The sequence below is a fragment of the Peromyscus eremicus genome, chromosome X (assembly GCF_949786415.1).
Source record: "Peromyscus eremicus chromosome X, PerEre_H2_v1, whole genome shotgun sequence".
NCBI lineage: Eukaryota > Metazoa > Chordata > Mammalia > Rodentia > Cricetidae > Peromyscus > Peromyscus eremicus.
Genome location: NC_081439.1, coordinates 133,831,893 through 133,839,057, shown reverse-complemented (window position 1 = coordinate 133,839,057; position 7,165 = coordinate 133,831,893). Strand labels below are relative to the sequence as shown.

General features: G+C 36.6%; 1 pseudogene; it reads right to left on the bottom strand.

The window, feature by feature from the left end:
* Positions 1-1,465: 1,465 nt before the first annotated feature.
* Positions 1,466-1,683, bottom strand: LOC131899859 (guanine nucleotide-binding protein G(I)/G(S)/G(O) subunit gamma-2-like; annotated as a pseudogene).
* Between the last annotated feature and the right edge of the window lie 5,482 nt (positions 1,684-7,165).

The following is a 7,165-nucleotide window of genomic DNA, read 5'->3' as shown; positions in this document are numbered from 1 at the left end:
ACAAAGCATTAGGAGTCAAACAAAACAAAACAAAACAAACAAACAAAAAACAAAAAAAACCCACCCGCTAAAATACCACTGAGTTCATTTTGTGTTAACTATCAACTACAGGGCCTGGGGCCTGCCCTTAAGTGTGGTTTATATACCTAGGGAGACTCTGTTGAAGATAACTAATTTTTCCTTTGTGAACAGTTGTCAATTGAAGATAGCTTCTGGGTTTGGGATGCAGGCTTGTGTCTACTTCCCTCTCAATGCTGGAACCCCATGTGACTTAGACCAGCACATCCCCTAAGCATGCTGCCACCATCTCTGTGAGTTCGTATAGGTGTCAACCAGGTTATATCTAGAAAGCCTTGTTTCCTTGGTGTCTTCCAGCCCCACTGGTTCTTACAATATTTCCACCTCCTCTTCCACAAAGTTCCCTGAGCCCTAAAGGGAGGGATTTGATAGGGATATCCCATTTAGAATTGAATGTTTCAAGATCTCTCACTCTTTGCACAGTGCCCAGATATGAATCTGTGTATTTATTCCCATCTACTAAGCTTCTCTGATGATGGCTGAATAAGACACTGATCTATGTGTATAGCAGAATATCATTAGAAGTAATTTTATTGTTATGTTCTGTTAGCAGAACATAGTATTTGGTTCTCCTCTGGGTCTATGGCCTATCTAGTCTCAAGTTCTGGGCCACCTGACCAGTGTCAGGCATGGGTTCCATCTCATGCAGTGGGCCTTAAATCTAATCAGATATTGGTTGGTTACTCCCACAAGGTTTGTGTCACTATTGCACAAACAAATAGTGTATCATGCAGGCAGGTCACCATTGTAGATCAGAGGGTTTGTAGCTGGGTTGTTGTTTACCTTTCTCCTCGGGTGGTATGCAGAGTACCTTCCCATACCATGGATACTAGACAGTAGGGGTGAAGGTTCTAGGTAGGCACCAGCTCGACTTCTCTGTGTTCAATGAGTTGTGTAGGTGTTGTCTCCAGCAATAGGGCCTTACCATCAGTTTGTGGAGCGCCACCAACAGCCTTGGTAATAGCTTGGGTTGTTTCGGGGTTTCCATGGGCCCCTTTTGGCTAACAACTCGATTAGGTGGCACTGGAGGTTTCATTTAGTGGTAAGAAATGTCTAGATGGGGCTTCGTCTGTCTCGTTATTTGGTGATTCCATTTAGAATTCTTTCATATATGTATATATTTTACTTTTTTATTTTATTTTATTTTGTTTTTTATACATTCCCCTCCTCCAGGCAGGTCTGCTGGGTAAGATCTCTAAAGTTGGGACATGGAATCAGCTTCCATTCTCATAAGGGGACAGTTAGTTAAACATGCACAGCCCAGAGTGTCCAGGATGGTTCTCCTTCCTGTCTTTAAATGCTGCAATCGAGAAAGGCATCCACTTTGTTAGGAAATCTACACCAATGTCCCAGGAGCCCAGGCACTCCTCAGCCTCCTCTCAGAGACTTAAAGGATAGTGCAGAACTTTTTCTCCCCAAAGGGATTTTCTGAGGCCTGGACTGGGGTCAGCGGGGGGGGGGGTCTTCCTTGGCATGTGCCCCACAGTAGGCCATCAAGTCCACAGCCACCTTGGACACCTTTATCCTGTCGATGTTGGTTTCCATCTTCAGCTGCTCTACCAGCTTCCTGGCTTGTACTATGCTGGTAGTGTTGTTGCTGGCCATTGGAGAGCTGGACAGGGTTTTCAGACACTCTTGTCAATTTTCAAGGCCGGAGGCTCACTGGCAGATCTAACTTGCTTGGCTCCTGAGGCTTGGTTCATATATATTTTAAGAAGCTTCTAATATAGTAGGTTTCCATATGACCCCTCAAATGGCCCTTGGTTTAGCTGTCCCTCTCTATATTCTCTCATTTACTATCTTCCTTCCCTCCTCTCCATTTAATCTTCTTGTTCCAATCTCGCCCCATTCATTTAGTTGATCCATAATTGTGTGTGTGTGTGTGTGTGTGTGTGTGTGTGTGTGTGTGTATATACTATTTACGCTTCCTCGGGAGATCTTTCTCTTCTACCCTTGTCCCTTACACTATACATAACTTCTGTGGTTATACAGATTGTAGTCTGTTTATTAAAGACTTAAAAGCTAATACTCACATATAAGTGAATATATAATGTATTTGTCTTTTGGGGTCTGGGTTACCTCACTTGGAATGATTTTTTTCTAGCTCCATCCATTTGCCTGTGAATTTCATAATTTCAGTTTTTTAAACAGCTGAGTAATATTCCATTGTGTAAATATACCACATTTTCTTTGTCCAATCATCTGTTGAACATCTAGGATAGTTCCAATTTCTGGCTATTATGAATAGAATAGTAAAGAACACGAATGAGAAAGTGTCTCTGTAGTAGGATATAGGGCCCTTTAGGTATATTTCTGAGAGTGATATAGCTGGATCTTGAGGTAGATCTATTCCAAGCTTCCCGGGGAACTGCTACCCTGGTTTCCATAGTGAATGTATAACTTTGCACTCCCACCAGCAGTGAATGAGTGTTTTCCTTACTCCTTATCAGCATGAGCTGTCACTTGTTTTTATTGATCTTGGCCATTCTGAATGGGGTAAGACGAAATCTCAAAGTGAAGCCTGTACCCCAGACCACTGAGGATCACCCGGGCAATAAAAAAAGGGGGTTTAAAAAATCTCAAAGTGGTTTTAATTTGTATTTCTCTGATGACTAATTATGTCAAACATTTCTTTAAGTGTTCCTCAGCCATTCATGTTTCATTTTTTGAGAACTCTCTATTTAGATTTTAAATATTGGGTTGTTTGTCTTGACTCCAGTTTCTTTTTAAGTTCTTTACATATTTTAGATATTAGCCCTCTATCCTATATATAGCTGGTAAGAAAAAATCTTTCCCATTCTGTAGCATTCCACTTTGTCCAAATGGGTCGAACTAGAAGATATACCAAGTAATTAGAACCCAGAAATACAAATGTTACATATTCTCTCTTATTTGTGGCTCCTAGTTCCAAATCTTTATATGTGAGTATACAACCTGGAGTAACTATAGATTCCAGGAAAGTCAAAGGAAAACATGGCTGAATGTCTTTATGTAAAACAAGTAATTGTTATCTCATACCACTCAAAAATCAATTGAAAGAGGATCATAAACCTAAATATAAAAATTAAACCCATAATGATAAAATATGGTAGAAAATCTTTGTGACTATGATGGGATGGACAAGTGGCTCCACAAAGATGTCTCCTTTTTGTCCCTAGAATCAGTAAATATTTTGTCTTCTATGGCGAAAGGGGCTTTGAAGATATAATTAGAGAAGTTGAAATAGGAACATTGTCCTAGATCATAGTGGTGGACCCAGAGTGATTGCAAAGGTACTTACTAGAGGAAAACAATAGGTACATAGATGCACACACAAAAAAGATAGATACAGAAGTTGGAATGATGATCTTTAATGGTGGAAGAAGGGGACCATGCAATAAGGAATACAAGCGATCTCTATAAGGTAGAAGGCAAGGAAAGAGATTGTCTTCAAGACTTTAAAGTAAAATACCTTTGTCAGCAATGTAATTTTAGCTTACAAGAGCCATTTTATGTTTTTACTCTAAGAATTAAGAAAATGAATGTGTTATTTTAAGCCATTATGTTAATATAATTTGCTATAATTGTAATAGGAAACTAATAATGAGTTAGGCAAAGATTTCTCACATAAAACCCAAAAGCATGTCTCATTAGAAATAAAAAAATTGAAAAACTATTTTTTCCAGGTCTGATTTCAGTTGTTGGTAGACACAGTAAAGAAACGAAGTCTAAGACTTAGAATGAGTGACTTAAAAGAACTCTACAATAATGATATAATCCAACATGAAAAAAAAATGTGGATTGAGGTCTCACAAAAAATATGCCCAAATAACTAATTAAAAACTTGAAAAGATTATACTATCATTATTATTCATTAGGGAAATGGTATTCAAAACCACAGTGTTATAACATTCACTATGCAGATAGCAAGATCAAAAAATAAAAAAAACTGATCATAGAAATATTGCAAACGATGAACAGTGACTCTTATGATGTGAGTGGAAAGAAAATGATATACATACAAAAAATTCAGCATTTGTTCACTTCACAATTATTGATCATTTTGCTTCCAATGTAAACATACAATTAATAGCAAAATATTTTGATTGTTCAGTTTAGACAAGAGTAGGTTTATATGGCCTTAGTATTCTCTATGCTTTTCCTTTATAAAAGATAGAACAGGTTGTTTATATGTGTTTACTTATTGACTATCTCTCCCTACAGTATCTGAAAGACCTTTGTGGACAGATCATATCTGTTGTTTGAAAAAGATCATCCACCATGACCAAGTTGTCTTTACTCCAGAGATATGGGGATGCTTGAACACATGCAAATCAATAAATGCAACACATCACATAAATGCAGTTGAGTACAGAAATCACATTTCACATTCTAACAGGTGTAGAAAATGCATTTATCAAAATCTAACATCCTTCATGAAAGAAAAGCTCTTGCAAATTTAGGAAGAGAAGTGACATACCTCAACATAATAAAGGGCATATATGACAAAGCTATGACCAATATTACACTAAATGGGGAAAACCAAAAAGAATTTCCATTAAAATCAGGAATAAGACAAGTTGCACAGTCTCTATTCATTTAACATAGTATTGGAAGTATTAGGGCAGTAAGACAAGAGAAGCAAGTAAAAGGAATACAAAATTGGAAGTAAAAAAGTCAAAGAACCCTTATTTGTAGATGATGTGATTCTATGAATAAGAGACTCAAAAAATCCACCAGAAAATTCTTAGGACTAATAAACACTTTTAGCAAAGTGGAAGGGTACAAAATTAACACACAAAAATCAATAGCCTTTCCATATACCAGTGACAAACAAAATAAAAAATAAATCAGGTAAACAATCCCATTCACAATTACTAGAAAATACTTTGTAATAAATCTAACTAAGGAATCAAAATGCATCTACAATCAAAATTTTAAAACACTGAAGGAAGAAATTAAAGAACACAGAAGACAGAATTCTTATGTTCATGGATATGAAGATCGTGAAAATGGAAATCTTACCAAAAGCAATCTATAGATTCGTGAAATCCCCAACAAAATTTTAGTCTTATTCTTCACAAAAGTAGAAAAAAATATTAAATTTCATTTGGAAGTAAAAAATGCCTCAGATAGCCGGAGAAATCCTGAGCAAAAATAAATATGCCAAAGTGTGGTGGTATTTTATTTGTACTCTAACAAATAAAGCTTCCTGTGGATCTAAGGAAAAAGCCAGCCACTATATTAAACATAGAGGTCAGGCTGTGGTAGCACACACCTTTTATCCTAGCATTTGGGAGGCAGAGATTCATCCAGATCTCTGTGAGTTCAAGGCCATACTGGGAACAGAGCCAGGCACGGTGGTACACACCTTTAATCCCAGCACTAGTTAACCATAGAGGTCTTGAGGTCTGTACAGACAGACAGGAAGTGATAGAGCTGGGTAGAAAGAGGAAGTAACATAGCTGGGAGAAGAAAGGAAGTAAGATGGCAGGGCACAGAAAGGTATATAGGCATGAGTATACATGAAGTAGCTCTCTTGGGCTGAGGATTTCCTAGCAGTAAGAGCTTGTGGCTGGCTTGTTCTATTCCTCTGATCTCTCAGCCATCACTCCAATATTTTATTACTCAGGGTTTTTATTACTAAAACCTTTTAAGATTCATGTTACATCAAAGATATCACTATACTTAATCTCATACTACAAATCCATACTAATATTTGAAAAAAATAGACATGAGTGTCAAACAGAATAGAAGAACCAGATATAAACCCACTGATATAAACCCACCAGATATAAAGCCATCTAATTTTTGACAAAGATGTCAAAAATTATCATTGGAAAAAAAAGCTTCTTTAACAAATGATGCTGGAAAAAATGGATATTCAGATGTACAAGAAATAAACTAGATCCTTATCTCTCATACTACAAAAAAAAAAGAGCTCCAAATAGCTCAAAGACATTAATATAAGACCGGAGACACTAAAACTGTTAAAGGACATGTGGGGAAAGCACTTCAAGACATAGGCATTGTCAAAGACTTTCTAAATGGAACTCTAGTAACTCAGGAAATAAGAGTAACACTTGATGAATAGGATGTCATGAAAATTTTTAAAAGTTTCTGTAGAGTAAAGGAAATAGGTAAATAAAGAGACAGCTTACAGAACAGAAGAAAAATTTTGCCATCTACACATCTGACAGAAGATTAATAACTAGAATACAGAAAGAACTGAAACAATATTGAACAGTAAGAAAACAAGAAATCCTTCACCCCAGAGCTTAGGAAACCCCGAGGAAGAGGAGGCAGAAGAGTGTAAGAGCCAGAGGAGATGGAGGGCACCAAGAAAACAAGACCCTTTAAATCAACATGATCAAAGCTCATATGAATTCATAGAGACTGAAGCATGCATAGGGCCAACATGGGTCTGCACCAAGTCCTCTCTGTATATATTACGGTTTCCAGTTTAGTAGTTTTATGGGATTCTTGAGTGTGTGAATGAATGGGTCTCTGATTTTTGTGCCTTCTCTTGAGCTCTTTTCCTTCTGTTTGTTTGTCTTGTCCAGCTTCTATGTTACAGTTGTTTTTTGATCCTAATAATATTTTATTTTATTATGTCATATTTTAAAAAAATGAATGAATAAATGAAAACCTAGCCACTAGGGTAAAAGTTAACTGAACTTTCACTTATACCTGTTGAGAGAGGGAAAATCAGTTTTCTACAATGGAGAGACAGTGGGTATATCAACCACTCCAGGCCAGGCTTCATGTTCAGAAGCAGCTGATCAACATATAAATAGACTCCACAGTTTTTATGTGTGCTTTTATTTGGTTACAGTTTTTTTCCTCTTTGGATGGTGTTTTATTTTGTTTTCTTGCTTTTGTTGTTGTATTATTTTTGTTTGTATTTTGAGAAAGAATTTAAAGTTGGGTGAGTAGGGAAGTGGAGAGGATCTAGGAGGTCCTGGGGGAGGAGAAGAAAATGATAAAAATATATTTAAATTTAAGAATTGTTTTAAATAATAAAAAATATAATAATAAAAGAAAACAAGCAATCCAATAAAATGGGCTATCAACATAGACTGATCACAAAAGATAAATTATATACAGT